The sequence below is a fragment of the Podarcis pityusensis genome, assembly GCF_964106645.2.
Source record: "Podarcis pityusensis genome assembly, chromosome: 4".
NCBI classification, from domain to species: Eukaryota; Metazoa; Chordata; class Lepidosauria; order Squamata; family Lacertidae; genus Podarcis; species Podarcis pityusensis.
The window spans coordinates 2,078,754-2,098,172 of record NC_138027.1 but is presented as its reverse complement, the minus strand read 5'-3'; the positions used below and the strand labels follow the sequence as shown (position 1 = coordinate 2,098,172).

The window sequence follows — 19,419 nt, the reverse complement described above, 5'->3', positions numbered from 1 at the left end:
AACAGAACACCATATGTGCCTTTCAGCAGTTGGAATCTAAGTCTCTCCTGTATTTGTCAAAGGACTCTCTGAAATTCTGATGTTAGCCTGTATCTCCTTTTCATGTATGTGAAGAAAATGCCCTCTGGGAATTCCCATTTATATCTGATGTCAGCTCTTCTGAGTGCTATTGTTAAATATCTATATTTGGTTCTTCTAAGTCTCAATTTCAGTGGAATCTCTCTAAAGATATCTACTTTGTGTCCGGCAACCACATGATTTTTTTCAAAAACTGTTCTGAAGGATTGCGTCCTTCACTCTTTTTGTTACTAGTGTTAATAAAACATCTCCTGGCTGCCTCCGTTCTCAATTTTCACGCGATCTAATTCTGAAACAGCTCTCTGAAAGCCCATCCAACCAATCTTTACTTTCTCCCACCCATTCTGAAATTGTCTGTGTGACATATGTCTCCAAATTTGGCTCTGAATCAGATTCTGGAAGGCCTCTGTCAGGGAGACGTTAACTTATTACTTCAGCTAAATGTCACAGGATTAAACAAGGTACTACATTGGTACCTTGCGTTACAAACGCTTCAGGTTACATACGCTTCAGGCTACAGACTCCACTAACCCAGAAATAGTACCTCGGGTTAAGAACTTTGCTTCAGGATGAGAACAGAAATCGTGCTCCGGCGGCCCCATTCGCTAAAGTGGAGCTTCAGGTTAAGAACAGTTTCAGGTTAAGAACAGACCTCCAGAACAAATTAAGTACTTAACCCGAGGTACCACTGTACAGACACAGCTTCTCTTAAACTCCCTCCTCTCAAAATCAGTTGTTACACTTCAGGTATCCAGAATAAATGCTAAAAGGCTGAACTCTGTTCTTGCTGCTTCTCTCTCATTCCCTTCCTTAGTTATGACAGGACAGCCCAGTTTCCTTCATGGCTTCATACTTTGGTCCGTGAGCGAGGGGCCACTTTTCCTCGGTTCCCCTCTCTCTTAGCAGTCCCACTCCCGAGGTATTTTCCTTTGTATGCCAGACCCAGGGGATCATCTGAGTCCTTTTTACTGACTCAGAAATCTCCTTTTCCTAGAAAATCTCTCCCCTCCCGAATGGAAGGAGACCCCAGAAGAAGAGTCTTCCCACAGCTTCTCCTTCCAGATTAACTCCCATCTGAACACTCTCTCCAGACCCTCAACATGGTCTTCCTATCTCAGCTACGACTGTTAATAGAGGATGAGCTGCCTCACTTCATGAAATTAAAACCTCGCTCCTTCAAAGTATTAGAGTTCAAAGACTGTGATAAAAATGAAAGAAGAGCAAAGGGAGAACAATATCGTGGTTCTCAAATGATGGATAACATAGATTACTACAGGAGAAAGAAAATAAAATCATAATTATTATTAATATTTATTATTTATACCTCGCCCATCTGGCTGGGCTTCCCCAGCCACTCTGGGCGACTTCAAATAAAATATTAAAATACTAATACATCAAAAATTAAAAGCTTCCCTAAACAGGGCTGCCTTCAAATGCCTTCTAAAAGTCTGGTAGTTGTTGTTCTCTTTGACATCTGGTGGGAGGGCATTCCACAGGGAGGGCGCCACTACTGAGAAGGCCCTCTTGCTGGTTCCTTGTAACTTAGCTTCTCGCAGTGAGGTAACCTCCAGAAGGCCCTCGGTGCTGGACCTCAGTGTCTGGGTAGAACTTCAAAGGTAGCCCCATGTAGAGCACATTGCAGCAGTCCAAGCGGGAGATGAGCAGAGTATGCACCAATCTGGCAAGGCAGTCCGCAGGCAAATAGGGTTTCAGCCTGCGTACCAGATGGAGCTGGTAAACAGCTGCCCTGGACACAGATTTGACCTGTGCCTCCATGGACAGCTGTGAGTCCAAAATGACTCCCAGGCTGCGCACCTGGTCCTTCAGGGGCACAGTTACCCCATTCAGGACCAGGGAGTCCTCCATACCTGCCCCCTCCTGTCCCCCAAAACAGTACTTCTGTCTTGTCAGGATTCAACCTCAATCTGTTAGCTGCCATCCATCCTCCAACCACCTCCAGACACTCACACAGGACCTTCACCACCTTCACTGGTTCTGATTTGAAAGAGAGGTAGAGCTGGGTATCATCCGCATACTGATGAACGCCAAGTCCAAACCCCCTGATGATCTCTCCCAGCAGCTGCATGTAGATGTTGAAAAGTATGGAGGAAAGAGGATGGATCCCTGAGGCACCCCACAAGTGAGAGGCCAGGGTTCTGAACACTCATCCCCCCCCCGCACTTTCTGAACACAGCCCAGGGGGAAGGAGCGGAACCACTGTATGACAGTGCCCCCAGCTTCCAGCCCCTCAAGACGCTTCCTCCAGGCGTGCCTGGAGTTGTTCAGCAACCACTCGCTCAATCACCTTGCCCAAGAATGGAAGATTTGAGACTGGGCGATACTTGGACATCGTGGCTGTATCTAAAGATGGGTCTGGGAAGGCTCCCTCACGGAGGGAAGCATTCACCACCCCATGAAGCCCATCGCTCAGTCCTTCCCGGCCAGCTTTTATAAGCCAGAATGGACAAGGATCAAGGAGACAAGTGGTTGGTTTCACTCGTCCAAGCAGCCTGTCCACATCCTCGGGGGTAACAGATTGGAATTGATCCCACACAACTTGACTAGACAGGACTTTAGCACTCTCACGCCCTGCTTCCACGGTGGAGTCTACGTCTTCTCGAATTAGAGTGACTTGGTCTGCAAAAAACTTTGCAAAATCATTGCAGGAGATCATGTGGCCTGTACTGGGCTACTGGGCCCTAATGGAGCAGGTGGTTCTGCTAAATTGTGAACCACCTGAAAGAGTCTCCTGCTGCTGTTTTCCACAGATGTAATAGAGGCAGTGAAGAAAGTCTTCTTTGCCGTCACTATCAGCACTTGGTAGGCTCGACATTGAGCTCTAACCTGTGTCCGCTCAGATTCAGAATGGGTTATCCGCCACCGGCGCTCTAGCCGTCTCAGCGATTGTTTCATTGCCCTCTGATCCGTGGAAAACCACGGGGCTGTCCGGGCTCCATGCAATCGGAGAGCGCGCTTCGGAGCCAAACAGTCAATAGCCCTGGTTAACTCCACATTTCAGCGGGCCACCAGGAATCAGCTGAAAGGCCATCAATATGGGATGAAACATCCCCTACCGCTCTCTGGAAACCATTTGGATCCATTAAGGGGCGGACCATCTGAATCGGTCCCACCTCCCTGCAGAGGGGAAGGTTCACGGAAAAGTCCAGTTGCACCAGGAAGTGATCTGACCATGGCACTTCTTTAGTTTCGCTTTTTTTTACTTAGTGTCAGATCACCAATATCCATAGAGATGAACACCAGGTCTAAGGCATGTCCGTGACTATGAGTTGGGCCAAACATATTCAGGGACAGCCCCATGGAGGCCATGCTTTCCATGAAGTCCCAAGCGGCCCCTTGTAAGGTCGTGTCGGTGTGGATGTTAAAATCCCCTAGGACAACCAAACTAGGTGTCTCCAGGAGAACATCCGCCACGATCTGGAGTAGCTCGGGCAGGGAATCCTTGGTGCAGTGGGGAGAGAGTGGGTACACCAAATGGAATCCTGTACTGCCCTGTCAGGGAACTGCCATCAGTGCCGGAGGGAGAGAGCAAAATCCAGAGGGATTCCGGAGTGTGTCCCGGGATTGGGAGAGGCAGCCCATCTTCTGGGGAAGAGAATCAGCGTAGCACCAGTGGAGAAGGGGGGCAGATGGGGGAAGCGGCGAGGCGGTCCCATGACTCCTTGCCGGGGACCAGCGGTTAGAGTAGAGGTCCTCCGCTGCCTACGCCCTCCTTTCGCAGAAGGCTTCCGCGCAGAGAGAGTAGGAGGAGATTAGAGGTCCTCCGCTGCCTATGCCCTCCTTGCACAGAAGGCTTCCGCGCAGAGAGAGTAGGAGGAGATTAGGCGTCAAAGAGCTTCTTTGCTGGAAGAAGTTTAAGAAATGCCCACTGACGGATTCTGCCAGCGATTGAGACAGCCACTGGTGAGTGGCTGTCCGGACAGAAAAGGTTCACTCAGGCAATCCAGCCAGGTGTTTGCACTGGCTTACGCACGAGCAACCCCTAGAACCATTACAGCAATCCGTCAGTCCCTGACGTTGCTTGTGTGCAGCACCGGAGAGGCAGCACGATGAGCCGAACAGAGCCAGCCGGAGGGACAGAGCAAGAAGCCATGGTGCGAGGTCTGGTCGAGAGGAACCGAGACCTGGAGGCGCATGTCGCTACCCTGTCTGCGCGGCTAGAGGAGAAACGGGCTCAGGATGCACAGGTTAGAGCCACCCCGATAGGGAGGAAGGTCCCTGGGCTGGTACACAAGTTTGGGGGAACGCCCCAAGACTACAATGCCTTCCGGACGGAAATCCAGTACGCTCTGGAATTGCAGAAAAATGACTTTGCGGATGACGGGGAGAGGGTGGCTTACATTATTGGACATCTGCAGGATGGGGCGCACGAATGGATCAGGCCCTTGATGGCATCGGGGAATGACGCTTTGAAAGATCTTAAGAAATTCTACCTCGCGATGGACGCGATGTTCTCCAGTGAGATTGAGCAAAGCGTGACATGGAGGGAGCTGATGGGGTGCAAGCAGGGTAGCCTGACCGTCAGAAACTACTGGTCGCGTTTTGCGATGCTAGTCCACAAGCTCGGGTGGAATCTGGACTCTGAACCAGTACAAATGTTGTTTGAAGTGGGTCTGGCCCCCGGAGTGAAAGACGAGTTGTCTCGAGCGCCCCGCCCGCGGTCGATGGATGAACTCACAAAGGTTGTGCTTGCGATTGGTGTACGCCAGGAAGCGTGGGCTCAGGAAAAGCGGGAGATAAGGGCGGTGCGTTTCCATGACAACCGCATTCCGGAGAGGCCGAGGGAGCCTTCCCAGGCGGTGGAGCTGATGGAAATTGATGGAGCGTGCGCGCGCGAAGTTTCAAATGCTGGGCAAGGTCGGAAAAAGGAGTGGAAAACTACCAAGAAGTGTTTCCTCTTTCAGAGGCCGGGACATTTTGCAAAGGTCTGCCCTCAACGAAAAGCCTGGCAAGGCATGATGGGGGCTGCAGGCCACGACGATAAGGGGGAGGAAGAGCAGGTGCAGGGAAACGACAACGCCTGGCTGCCAACCTGCAGGGGCAGCAGCCAGGCCAGCAACCAATAGAAGTGCCCCAGCCTGACCCCCCCAAGGCAGCTTTAGCCATAGAGGTGGTACTAGAACTCCCAAATGGGCACTCAGTCAAAGTGGAGGGGCTGCTAGATTCTGGCAGCTCGTGTAATTTCTTCAGCAGAGACTTCGCACTGGAGCACCAGCTCCACCTGTTGCCACTAGATTTTCCTTTGCAGGTGACCACCATCGATGGCAGGGAACTCCTGGGAGGGGAAGTGACACACCAGACACCGCCAATGCGAATGAGTGTCTCCAGACACACGGAGACCATTGCCTTTCACGTGGCCACGCTGGCAGGACCCCCGATAATACTGAGCTGGCTGGCAATACATGACCCAGTGGTGTCATGGCATCAGCGGTCACCTTTGGGTCAGCTTACTGCTTAGAACACTGTCTGGGAGGGAAGGAACAAAGAAGGACTGTAGCCAGGGTGGCTGGGGTGGCCCTGGAGCAAAAGAGGGAGGTGCCAACACAATATGCTGATTTGAAGGGGGTCTTCAGCGAGAGGGAGGCAGACAGACTGCCCCCCACAGGCCATTTGACTGCCAAATCAACCTGCTTCCAGGGGCTCAGTTACCGGTGGGTAAGCTGTATGCCATGTCCGACCGGGAGATGCAGGAGTTGCGGCAGTTTATTGACAAGAACCTGAAGAGAGGTTTCATAAGGGAATCAAAGGCGGTGGGAGGCAGTCCAGTGTTCTTTGTGGACAAAAAAGAGACTAATCAGCCCAGATTAGTCGTGGATTACAGGGCCCTAAACCTGGTGTCAGAACCCATGACCTTCCCAATGCCCAGGATTGACAATATTTTGACACATGTGAGGCAGGGGAAGATTTTTACCAAGCTGGACCTCAGGGGAGCATACAATCTGATTAGGATAAGGGAGGGGGACGAATGGAAAACGACCATGTTCACCCCCCTGGGGGCTTTTGAGTACTTAGTTATGCCCTTTGGATTACAATCGGGCTCCGCCTGCTTTCAAGCCTTCATGCACCATGTGCTGGGGCCCCTGCTGTACAAGAATTGCGTAGCCTTTTTGGATGACGTCTTAATCTATTCGGACAATGAAAAGCAACACGTCAGAGACGTCAGGGAGGTGCTACAGAGATTGAAGCATCAGTTGTGGGTCAAGCTGGAAAAATGCCAATTCCACGCCAGGGAGGTGGAGTTCCTGGGATACAGGCTGTCAGACAAGGGACTAGCCATGGATCCGGGCAAGGTGAAGGCAGTGCTGGAATGGAAAGCCCCCAGAAACAGAAAGGATGTGCAAAGGTTCCTAGGCTTCAGCAACTTCTATAGGAAGTTCATAAGGAACTTTGCTCACTTGACAGCACCCATAACGGATTGTCTTAGTAGCAAAAAGAAGTTTGCGTGGACAGAGGGAGCGCAGCAATCCTTTGAAAAACTGAAGAGGGCGTTTGCCTCGGAAGAGCAGCTCCTGCACGTGGATCCGGAGAAGCCCATGAGACTGGAGAAGGACGCGTCCGACCGCGCCATTGGAGCGGTCCTTTTGCAGCCCGGGGCCAAGCAGAACTGGATGCCGTGTGCCTTTTTCTCGAGGAAGCTGAGCAAGTCAGAACAAAACTACACAGTGTATGACCGAGAACTGCTTGCCATCTATGCGGCATTTCGGCAATGGAGACATCTGTTGATAGGGGCAGATCAGATGGTCCCAGGAGTTCGCCAAGTTTTCCTTCGAGATCCGATACGTGCCGGGAGAGGAAAACGTAAGGGCAGATGATCTCTCCCGGAAACCGGAGTACATGGAAGGAGAGGGGCCACCAGAGACCAGGCACGTGTTCCCCGAGGACCGGTGTGTGTGTGTGGGGGGAGCGTTGGTTGGGAAACGAGAACTGGCAGGGCTCAACAGAGACGATGAGTTTGCTCAGACAAAAATCAGGGAACTCAGAGACGGAAAGGAAGTCAATGGAGGGTTCGAGGAAAAGGAAGGGCTGTTGTACTATAAGGGGGCGCTGTATGTACCGGGGGAGACTGTGAGGGGGAAGGTACTTAAACAACGCCACGACAACCCAACAGCTGGGCACTTTGGACAGCACAAGACCATGCTACTTGTCACCAGGCAGTTCTGGTGGCCAAAGGTGAGGGAAGACGTAAGAGAATATGTACGAGGGTGCGACCGAAGCAAGAGGGCTAAGGGGGAAAGGGCTGCCTCCGCGGGGTTACTGGAACCCTTACCCACACCGGAAAGGCCCTGGGAGGTGGTGTCCATCGATTTTATGACAGATCTGCCCAAATCAAGGGGAAAGACAGCGGTCATGGTAGTGGTCGATCTACTGACCAAAATGTGCCATTTCGTAGCTTGCTCACATGCAGCAACGGCAGAGGAGACAGCCAAGCTGTTTGTGGATCACATTTTTAGACTGCATGGGACTCCAATGAGGGTAATCTCAGATCGCGGGAAACAATTTACTTCCCGGTTCTGGCGGAGACTCATGAGCTTGCTACAGGTCGAGGTGAGCTTCTCGACGGTGAGGCATCCAGAAATCAATGGACAAGCCGAGAGAGCGAACGGCATACTCCAGCAGTATCTACGCTGCTATGTCAGCGAGAGGCAGAACGATTGGGTAGAGAAATTAGCTTTGGCTGAATTTGCGTACAATAACGCTGAACACGTGTCCACGGGAATGAGCCCTTTCATGGCCAATTACGGGTGTCACCCTAGGGCCTTCCCGGGGCGGGGGGAGGAAGGATGGAGTGTACCTGCGGCTGAGCAATTTGTGGAGGAAATGGAGGCCTTACACCAGCAACTCAGGCTGAACTTGGAGCGGGCCAAGGAAGTCTACAAGAGGCAGGCAGACAGGCACCGTCGGGAGGGGGAGGCCATACGGGTGGGGGACAGGGTGTGGTTGTCGTCCCAAGGGTTGCCCCTAAAGGGAGGGTGCAAGAAGTTGCAGCCTAGGCGGCTGGGGCCGTTTGAGGTAATACAGCAGGTTAACCCCGTGGCATTTAAACTCAAGTTGCCTGACAGCATGAAGATACATCCGGTGTTACATAGGTCCCTACTTTCACCTTACAGGGAGGGACGGGAATTCCCGGGACGGGAGGGAGGGGTTACCACCCACCCGCGGGTAGAGGAGAGGGAACACTAATGAAGCCATGGAAATACTCGATTCAAGGTGGCGAGATCGCCAGGTAGAGTACTTGGTAGCCTGGGAGGGGGAACCCAGGTCGGAAAACACTTGGGTCCCGGCTGAATCGTTCACTGACGGGTATCTGGTGGAAGAATTCCACGGTTTGTTCCCAGAGAAGCCCTGCCTCCGAAGAGGAGGGAGGGGAGGTGTCCGAGGGAGAAGGATCAGACTGGGAGGTTCAACCAGCGCGGAGAAGTCCGAGCGGATGGGAGGCTGGTTTTGAATCCTCAGAAGATGATGACAGTTCCTTCAGGGGATTCCCCGCATCGTCGACCGAGGAGAGAGAGGAGGTTGTACTGGAAAATGGAGCCAGGGGTGGGGGGGGGGGTCCTGTGGAGGAGGTGGATGTCAGGGAACTGCCATCAGTGCCAGAGGGAGAGAGCAAAATCCAGAGGGATTCCGGAGAGCGTCCCGGGATTGGGAGAGGCAGCCCATCTTCTGGGGAAGAGAATCAGCATAGCACCAGTGGAGAAGGGGGGCAGATGGGGGAAGCGGCGAGGCGGTCCCATGACTCCTTGCCGGGGACCAGCAGGGAGAGGTCCTCCGCTACCTACGCCCTCCTTGCGCAGAAGGCTTCCGCGCAGAGAGAGTAGGAGGAGACTAGGGGTCAAAGAGCTTCTTTGCTGGAAGAAGTTTAAGAAACGCCCACTGACGGATTCTGCCAGCGATTGAGACAGCCACGGGTGAGTGGCTGTCCGGACAGAAAAGGTTCACTCAGGCAATCCAGCCAGGTGTTTGTACCGGCTTACGCACGAGCAACCCCTAGAATCATTACATGCCCCTATTGCCCAACTTCCAGAACATGCACTCAGAGAACTGGGTCTTCCCAATAGGACGCCTGCTCCACAGGGTAGGACACAAACCAATGCCTTCAAGTTTTATTTTTTTAAAAAAAAGACTGACTAAACATGCGGAATAATTTTTTGACAGCAAGAGCTGTTAGTGGATTGGACTCCCTTGGGATGGCTGGAATTTCCATTCTTTGAGGTTTTAAAATGCAGTTGGATGGTCATGTGTCATGGATACTTTACTTGCCATTCCTGCATCACATGGGTGGAATAGATTGCACCAGGGATCACTGCAAGCTCGAAAATTCTACAATTCCGTGATTCTCCCCTGTATGAATTCTTTGATGGATATTCAGATGGACTCTCTGGCTGAAACATTTTCCACATTCCACGCACTGATAGGGTTTCTCCCCTGTATGAATTCTTTGATGGGAAGTGAGAGAGGACCTCTGATTGAAGCTCTTTCCACATTCCGCACACTGATAGGGTTTTTCCCCTGTATGAATTCTTTGATGGGAAGTGAGATTGGAGCTCTGACTGAAGATCTTCCCACATTCCATGCACTGATAGGGTTTCTCCCCTGTATGAATTCTTTGATGTTTAGGGAGATCGAAGCTGCTACTGAAGCTCTTTCCACATTCAATGCACTGATAGGGTTTCTCCCCTGTGTGAATTCTTTGATGGGAAGTGAGAGAGGAGCTGTAGTTGAAGCTTTTTCCACATTCCACACACTGATAGGGTTTCTCCCCTGTATGAATTCTTTGATGTTTAGTGAGATCTGAGCTTCTACTGAAGCTCTTTCCACATTCCACACACTGATAGGGTTTCACCCCTGTATGAATTCTTTGATGAGAAGTGAAATCAGAGATTCTACTGAAGTTCTTTCCACATTCTACGCACTGATAGGGTTTCTCCCCTGTATGAATTCTCTGATGCCTAGTGAGATCTGTGCTCATGCTGAAGCTCTTTCCACATTCCACACACTGATAGGGTTTCTCCCCTGTATGAATTCTTTGATGGGAAGTGAGATGGGAGCTCTGACTGAAGCTCTTTCCACATTCCACACACTGATAGGGTTTCTCCCCTGTATGAATTCTTTGATGGGAAGTGAGACTGTGGCTGTGACTGAAGTTCTTTCCACATTCCACACACTGATAGGGTTTCTCCCCTGTATGAATTCTTTGATGGGAAGTGAGATTGTGGCTGTGACTGAAGCTCTTTCCACATTCCACACACTGATAGGGTTTCTCCCCTGTATGAATTCTTTGATGGGAAATGAGAGAGGAGCTTTCAGTGAAGCTCTTTCCACATTCCACACACTGATAGGGTTTCTCCCCTGTATGAATTCTTTGATGGAAAGTGAGAGAGGATCTCATACTGAATATCTTTCCACATTCCATGCACTGATAGGGTTTCTTTCCAATGAGATTTCGTTGATGGGAACTGGAATGGGAGCTCTGACTGCAGCTCTTTCCACATTCCAAATTTTTATGTGCCTTCTCCACTCTGGAGATTGTGTTGTGGTCACCTTTGTTCTTGATTTTCAATTCATCACAATCTGCAATGGAGAGAAAAAGGGATTAGAGCCTCAGGAACAAATGGAGCCCCCAGTTAGGGAACAATACTCATTAAATTTGTTGTAGAGAAAGTAGTGTTCATTACCTTTGTTATTTGTAATAAACCGATGTATTTCTTACTGGATTCTAATCGTTGGTTGAATGTTGCTTTGTTTGAAGTAAGTTACTCATTTTAAAAATTTTGTACTTTTGTAAAATTTTTGTACTTTTTGCAGTGGATTAGATTGCTTGTTATTATTACTGTTTCATGTTTTTACAGTAGCACCTCGGGTTACATAACCCTGAGGTTATATAAACTTCAGCTTATGAAAGTGACAAATCCATGCGCATGTGCAGAACAGTGATCCTTGGGTTGCGAAAACCTCGTTATCTGGCCGGACCTCCGGAATGGATCCCATTCGCAACCAGAAGTACGACTGTATATGTGTTGGAAGCTTCCCAGATTGGCTGGGGCAGCCCAACCAGATGGTCAGGGTATAAATAAAAATTAATAATAATAATAATAATAATAATAATAATAATAAATTTTATTTATATCCCGCCCTCCCCAGCCGAAGCCAGGCTCAGGGCGGCTAACAACAATCAAATAATCAAACAATCAAATAATTCAACATTCTAAAAACATTTCATTATATAAATTAATTAAAATCAAATTGATGGCAACCGTTAAGCAAAATTCTGTGCAGGTTGCCAGAGGAGGGAGTCAGGCTGCGCCCTGACCCAAAGCCTGGTGGAACAACTCTGTCTTGCAGGCCCTGTGGAAAGATGTCAGGTCCCGCACGGCCCTAGTCTCTTATGACAGAGCGTTCCACCAGATTGGAGCCGCAGCCGAGAAAGCCCTGGCTCTAGTTGAGGCCAGCCTAACCTCTCTGTGGCCTGGGACCTTCAGGATGTTTTTATTTGCAGACCGTAGGTTCCTCTGTGGGGCATACCAGGAGAGGCGGTCCCGTAGGTACAAGGGTCCTAGGCCATATAGAGCTTTAAAGGTCAAAACCAGCACCTTAAACCTGATCCTGTACTCCACCGGGAGCCAGTGCAGCTGGTATAGTACTGGATGAATGTGATCTCGCAGCAAAGACCCCATAAGGAGTCTCGCCGCGGCATTCTGCACCCGCTGGAGTTTCTGGGTCAGTCTCAAGGGCAGTCCCACGTACAGCGAGTTACAATAATCCAGTCTGGAGGTGACCGTCGTGTGGATCACAGTGGCTAGGTCAGGGCGAGAGAGGTAAGGAGCCAACTGCTTAGCTTGGCGGAGATGGAAAAATGCCGCCTTTGTTATAGCTGCAATCTGCGCCTCCATGGAAAGGGAGGTGTCGAAGATTACACCCAAACTCTTAATGGACGGTGCTGGCACTAATTGCACCCCCGCATGAGATGGGAGTTGCCCCCTCAATCCCATATCGTCCCGTCCCAGCCAGAGGACCTCTGTCTTAGAAGGATTTAACTTCAACCGCCTCCCACGTAACCATCCAGCCACAGCTTCCAGACATCTGGTCAGTGTGTCTGGGGCCGAGTCAGGATGGCCATCCATCAACAGATAGAGTTGGGTGTCATCGGCATACTGATGGCAACCCAGCCCAAAACTCCGGACAAGTTGGGCGAGGGGGCGCATAAAGATGTTAAAAAGCATCGGGGAGAGTATCGCACCCTGAGGCACTCCACACACCAAGGAGTGGCGCGATGACAATTCCCCCCCAAGCGCCACCCTCTGTCCCCAACCAGAGAGAAAAGAGTGCAGCCATTGAAGGACTGGATTCCCACATCGGCAAGGCGGTGGTCCAGGAGTTCGTGATCGACCATGTCGAAGGCTGCTGACAGGTCTAGAAGAATCAGCAGCCCCAACCCGCCTCGATCCAGCTGCCTGCGGAGATCATCTGTTAGGGCGACCAGAGCCGTCTCGGTCCCATGACCAGCGTGGAAGCCAGACTGGAATGGATCCAGAGCCGATGTTTCATCCAGAAACCTGCCAAGGTGTTCAGCAACCGCTCTCTCAATCACCTTACCCAGGAATGGAAGATTCGAAACCGGGCGGTAATTGGATAGATCTAAGGGATCTAATGATGTTTTCTTTAAGAGCGGGTGCACCACTGCCTCCTTCAGTTCCCCTGGGAATATCCCGGTGCCAAGGGACAAATTGATGATATCCCCCAGGGGAGCCCGCACCTCGTCTGGACATGCTCTAATCAGCCATTGCTATTATTATCACTGCTACTACTACCTGAGATTCAATCAGCCTGGCTCTTCTCTGGGGCAGATGTTGTTTGGCCCAGTCATGGCATCCCCTCCATCTCCAGTGTCAGTCGTCTCTTTGGTCAACCCAAGACTGACAGCAGCAAAAACAAAAACAGAAATCCTGACAGAAGCTACTTATCTTTCCTAACAACTCTGAAGCTGACATTTAAGATGCCTGGGCACTTCAGATCAGCCCTACTGTGGTAGAGGGAGGCAGAACTGGAGGAAGATTGTTCACAGAAAAAACTGTAATTTACTATTTCTTGTGGGGGTGTAAGGTTCCCAGGTTTTGTAGGGGGTGCTGTGAAAATATACGAGGTTTGTCACAGAGGTATTTTTTGAATTTCCTGGCAGATAGGACGATCCCATAGGGAGCCTTACCAAGAGAGGCCACGATCCCCCAATTCTCCTCCATGACGTCCTTATGCAGAGCTCTCTGGTCAGGATCCAGCAACTCCCACTCGTCGTCCGTGAAACAAACAGCGACATCTTCAAAGCACACTGGACCCTAAAAGAAAAAGGGAAATGTCCTCCTCTGAGACAGCAGAAATATGATCTGCTACACAATGCTCTGTTATTTCCTTCCTGTTAATTGCTGTGTTATTTCAATAGGATTGCTTTGCTGCACATTTTAATTATGGGTACCTATTTTAACACTTTAATTGAATTCTTTTATTCTGCATTTTAACTGTGGGTATTCGTCTTTGTGCAAATAGGTGGTACTCCAGCTTATGTTTACGTTTTTCTGCCTACGCAAGCATTCCAGTTTCCCCGATGGAAGGAACCACTTTCTCCTCTCCTCGTGAGTTGTTCTGGGGAGGTTCCCTCCCAATGCCCTAGAGCCAAATTCAAGGGGTTCATAGGGGCATGGAGAGGGGGAGGAGTGGGGGGCAGGCCCCATTTTGCAGTGGATAGGGCTGGCTAGGTGAATCTTGGAAATTGTTCTCGTCTGTCCGCTGCTTAGAAGCCTATTTTAGCATTCATTGATGAATATAGAAATACAAGAAGCCTAGTCTGGATGGCATCTGTCTTGGATGATCTAGCTGATATTCCTGCAATGCAGGGGGTTGGACTTGATGACCCTTGGGGTCCCTTTCAACTCTAGGATTCTCTGAAAACTGCAACTACAGATGAATCCTACTGGAAACATTCAGAAGGCTGGAGTCATAGAGTTATCTGGGCAGGAAATCCCACAGTTCACAGCTGGAGTTTATTCTTTATCAGCAAGAGCACGATGTTCACATACTTGGCTCAGTTTCGGGCTTCATGAAAACAGCAGCTCATTCCCTGAGCCTCTTCCTCCACAAAAGCAGCTGCTGAGAGTGAAGGCCCCCGGCTCCCCACAGCTTTCCAAGTCCCCTCCTCTCTGGGGTTTCTGGCAAGCAATTGAACAGTGCGCCAGTGTGCAGCCTGCCTTTACTCCTCCATGTTAAACCTCTCTTGGCTCTGAGAGACAAGCAGGGAGGGTGGATTCTGGCAGAAGGAGAGGGAGCCCCCGGTGGCTCCTCCTTCTCCTGACTCACCTCTGCCTCTCAACCTCCCTCCTCCCACTCGCCTCCTTCCTCTTCTGCCTCTGATTCTGCACTCCATTCTGCCACAGAGTCTCCCAGCTCACTAAGCCCTGTTGCCCCTTCAGTTTCTGACACCTCCTCTTCCCAGGCTTCTCCCTCTTCTCCCTCTGACCGCCCATCCTTCCTCCACCTTCACTCCTTGGGCTCTGAGACGTCCTCCCTTCCTGGTTCCCCGGCTGCTTCCTCCCACCATTCCTCTGTGCCCAACCAGTCCATGACAATACTCCATCCCTCGGCCTCTGACCCCACAAGGCAGCTTCCCCTGACCTGATCTGGTTCCACAGCTGCTGCTTCCCTTCTGCCCCCATGAAAAGATGGATCAGGAGGTCTTGCCGGCATCATTCTTTCACCTGCAAAAGAAAAAAAGGTAAGCAGGATGCCAGGAGGGCCTGCTTCTCTCACAGGGAAAACAGGACATCTCTAACTACAGATGGGCTTTGAGAAAGCCTACCTGCTGAGTGCAGTTGAAGGTTTGTGCCCATTTCATGTTAGGTGTGCAGAAATACATCTCCCCTCCTCTGAACCCTTGTTCCCAACCCCCACCCCTCAAAAAACAAAACAAAAAAAAACCAAGATGAAAAGAACCATCAGATGAGTTGGAAAACCAACAGAACAAGACCAAATGGAGAAAAGCCACCTTCCTCCTTACCCAGTGTCCTCTCTCTGGTGTCCAACGGAGGCCTCTCTGCCTCACAGGAATCCAGGTCCATTTCTGCAAAACGATCCCTTTTCTGAAAGAACAAGAAGGATTCAAAACTGTAAATGAATGGTGAGAAATGTTAGAAAGAGAATGACAGAGACAGAATCTTTAAGGGTGTTAGATCTCATTCCCAGAAAAAGGATGGGCCACAAGCAGACCATTGTTGGATGTTCTCTGTCCTGTTTGGAGCCCCTTGGGAGTATCCAGAGGAAAGTCTCTCTCACCTGCTTTCTCTCCTCTGCCTGACTCAGGAGGAAACCTTCGGCCAGGGACACCGCCTGGGAACTGGTCTCCGCTCCACACTCCCTCACCCAGCTCTCCATCTCCGGTGGAAGGATAGCCAGGAACTGCTCCAAGATCACCAGGTCCAGCATCTCAGCTTTCATGTGCCTTTCTGGCTTCAGCCACAGATGGCAAAGGTGGTAGAGTCGGCTGCAAACCTCTCGGGGTCCTTTGGCCTCCTGGCAGCAGAACTGCCTCAACTGCTGGCTCTGCACCTCTGAGCGGAGGGTGTCCTCCTCATCCAGGATCTTCTGCACAGAGTTTTCCCAGAATCCCCCACTGCTCCCAGTTTGGATTGTATGGCCTCTTCCTGCTTCAGGGCCAGCTGAATCTTGCTCATCCATCTGTGCTCTCAGGAAGCCTCTGAGAGATCGGAAGGAACCCTTTGGTCTTCTGCCAAGTTCTGTCCGTCTGAATGACAAGCTCTAGCAAATCCTACAAAGCAAATACATTGTTCTGTTACAAAAGCTGTACACTATCAGGAGAATAAAAAGGTTCCCTGAGCAAGCATGGATGAGTCTTGGAGGGAACCAGGGTAGGACTGCACCACAGCCCAGACTCTGAGCTATCTTTCTAAAAAGGAGGAGGAGGAGGAGGAGGAGATGATGTAGGCCTCTCGAAGGGAGATTGTGGAAATGTGGAGGCAAGCGAAGAGATTAATGGAGGGGACTCAGCCTGGTTGCTCCTTCCTTCCAGTCAATGCATGAAGTCAGAACTGATTGACAAGGGAGTCATTGGTGCCTCGTGAAAAATGACTAGGTGTGTTGAGTCCGAATCTCCTTTCTTGTAGCTTGAAGCCATTGGTTGGAATCCTCCCCCCAGGTGAGATGGCTCTCCCATCTCCTCTCTGTCTCCTCCTCTCCAACTAAACATACCCAGCTCCTCATAAAGCTTGGCTTGATCTGCTTGGCTGGCCTCCTCTGCCAATAAGGGGGCGGTAGAAGCAGAAAGAAAGGAGAGAAACAAAGGAAGAGGCTTGGGAGCAACCATTCACACATGTTTCCTCTGTTGTGCAATGACGCTGACCCGTGTCACACACAGCAGAAGTCCTACTGATAGCCTTATTTAAAGAAGCTAGATTTCTATCTGCTAGATTTCCCAGGGGGCTCTGAATAATTTTTTTTCTGGAAGGGGGGCGGTAACCTCCTCCCCTCCCCCCCCACAAAGATCTAAAGGAAAGAGACAGTTCCTGCAACCTCGCCCCTCCCTGGCTGGACCCCCTGCTCCCGGGGCTCCCCCCCCACACACATGAGCCACCCTCCCCTGCTGCAGCCCTGGGACCCCCACCTTCTCCCCACTGCACCCTCGGGGGGGGGGGGAGGAGGAAGAGACTCACCAGATCCCCGTGGAAGAGAGCAAGGCAGGATTTACAATAGCAGAAAGCAACCCCGCCCCCCCCCCCCCGCTTGCAGGAAGGGGAGGGAGGATTTTTTCCTCTCGAGGACCTGGGCCCCCTTTACTTCCTGTCCTCTCTAGGAATGCAGATCAGTTCCCTTTAACCCTTGCAAAGCCGAGTCCACCCTGCTCAGTCCTCTCTGCCTTTTCTCTCCTGCATTGCAGAATCCCAGAGATGCTCATTTTGAGGGGACGCTCTTGGTTGGTCTGTGATCTGCTCCCTCCCTTGGCCAGAAACTGGAGGAAGAGGTTGCAGGGAAAAGGGGGTTGCAGGAAGCAAGGAACCTCATCCTAGAATGGGAGGGAGCCCTAAGGGTCATCTATTCCAACCCCCTGCAAGGAAGGAATCTCAGCCAAAGCGTCCAACCTCTGCTTAAAAACCTCCAAGGAAGGAGAGTCCGCCATCTCCCAAGGGATTCTGCTGCTCTTCCCGTCAGAATGTTCTTCCTGCTGTTTAGGCAGCAGAAACTGCTTTCTGGTCCTCTGGGTCCCTTATTCTGGGTGCTCCCCTCTAGGGCAGGAGAAAACAAGCTGGTTCCCTCTTCCATGGTTCAGCCCTCCAGATATTGAGAGGTGGCTCTCAGGTCTCCATCCAGCCAGATCTCAACTGAGGGAGGAACAGGAAGACACGCTGTGCCTGCCTCTCCTGGGACTACACATTGCTGAGCTGAAAAATGCAGGAAAGTGCACATTTTGAAGGCTTTGGGCATGTTTTGTGAACGGAGAAATCTGAGGGCTCCCTTGGACAAAAAACAAGGACACCAGCCAGGAATAGCAGAGCAAAACAGCAGCCAGTTGGCTTGGTCTTTCTTGAAGACTGTCATGGCAGGACTCCCACCTGACACCAGGTGGAACAAGATGGAAGCCCCAAACAAAAGAGAACCCAAAAATTTATTAGCTGCTAATCCCCATGTTACACCCCCCAAACTACATCACTCATACATCATGGTAAGGGGAAGTCTGGTGGCAGTAATCTGAGCATCATGGACCCCACCCCATGGTTCTCCTTGCCCTCCACCAAACACACATGGAGTGTAACAAAATAGATATTTACATTTCCCTGTTTCCCAGCCAAGTCAATCACACCCTTTTGTCTCCATCTGGGTTTGTTATTTCTGGAATGGCTGCCTGTCTGGCACTTAGGTATCAGGATGCAAGAAATTATCACTCAGGCAGAGGGGCTGCTGAGTAGCTGAGCTCACATGTCTAGATGAATTTCTGAAGTTTTCCCAGTGAGCCAGTACATAGATACCTTTATCAGTGAATTCTTACATTTGGTATAGTGCAGAATATAGGAAGAAACTGTGATGAAGTGTTTTGTTGGGACCAGTCAAAAAAGTCACAAAAGTGATGGTGCTGATTTTGTTTTTGTTTTTTTAAGTAATTTTTATTAAAGTTTTAAACAACAAAAAAACAACACACACAAAAAGCAATACAAAACTCAACAATAAAAAACAAAAAACGTAACAATTAAAAACAAACTCTCTTTTCCATTTCCATTTTTAAATTACTTATTTTCTGGACTTCCTCATACCTCCCTCTTTTGTATTCCAATCCAAATTATTTGTCCAGCAGTTTCTTTTCCACTTTTTTAATCCCAATCTTTAATTTAATAAAATATTAAAATATATAACTTCAACTTCTTTAAACCTAATCCTTGATCTTAGTATCATATAACATTTAAAATTTTCCCTTTTAATATCAAATTTCCATTTCTTTAAACATCTTTAATCTTGATCTTTAATCTTAGTCTATCATTAACTTTGCAGAGTTTTGAAAAACTAAAAAACAAAGTGCGAGACTGGCTTCATTATTATCAAATAATGGAGGTATTTAAATTGGACAGGAAAATTGGCTTCCAGGTGGAAAGATCCAAATTAGAAACAGAATTGTTAGAACCCAAGACTAAGAATTTGTCAAGAATGTATAACTTGCTGCTGAAATGGAATACTCAAGATGAAACGGTAAAATCGGCTATGATTAAATGGGCACAGGACGTAGGTCATAACATTATGTTTGCTGACTGGGACCAGTTATGGACCACAGGTATGAAATTTACGGCATGTAATGCCTTAAGAGAGAATATTATGAAAATGATATACAGGTGGTACATAACCCCAGTCAAGCTTGCGAAAATCTATCACTTGCCCGATAACAAATGTTGGAAATGTAAAGAAACTGAAGGTACATTTTTTCACCTTTGGTGGAAAAATTATAACTCCTGCTTATGTTATATGATGTTATAATGTATTGTAATTTTCATAAAATGTATAGACTGCTTGATTGTAAAAACACACACAAACTCTTTCAAAATGTTTATTAAAAATATTTTTATTAGTAATTTCAACATAACATTTTATCAAATAACATATCATCCTTAAATTTCCCCCCTTATTTTTCCCCTCTCCAAAAAACCTGACCCACCCTCCCCTCCCCCTCAGCCTTCCCTCAGCTCCCCTCTCTGGATAATCAACATATGTTATTTTCTGCATGTTACAATACTGTACAGATTTTTAATTTTCTATCTAAATTTCTATCTAATTTTCTATCTAAAT

General features: G+C 49.4%; 1 protein-coding gene across 5 annotated transcripts in view; it reads right to left on the bottom strand.

The window, feature by feature from the left end:
- Positions 1-19,419, bottom strand: part of LOC308475092 (uncharacterized protein) — a 145,562-nt gene that overhangs the window by 112,839 nt on the left and 13,304 nt on the right. For 2 of the 5 annotated variants that reach the window (XM_081001958.1, XM_081001950.1), the window contains exon 1: positions 16,806-16,868. The exons of 1 other annotated variant lie outside the window; for it this stretch is intronic. The gene's annotated coding sequence lies outside the window, so the exon portion shown is untranslated. Of the gene's footprint in view, positions 1-16,805; positions 16,869-19,419 lie in introns of those variants that run through there. 2 more of the 5 variants (XM_081001963.1, XM_081001953.1) reach the window with 2 other exon arrangements.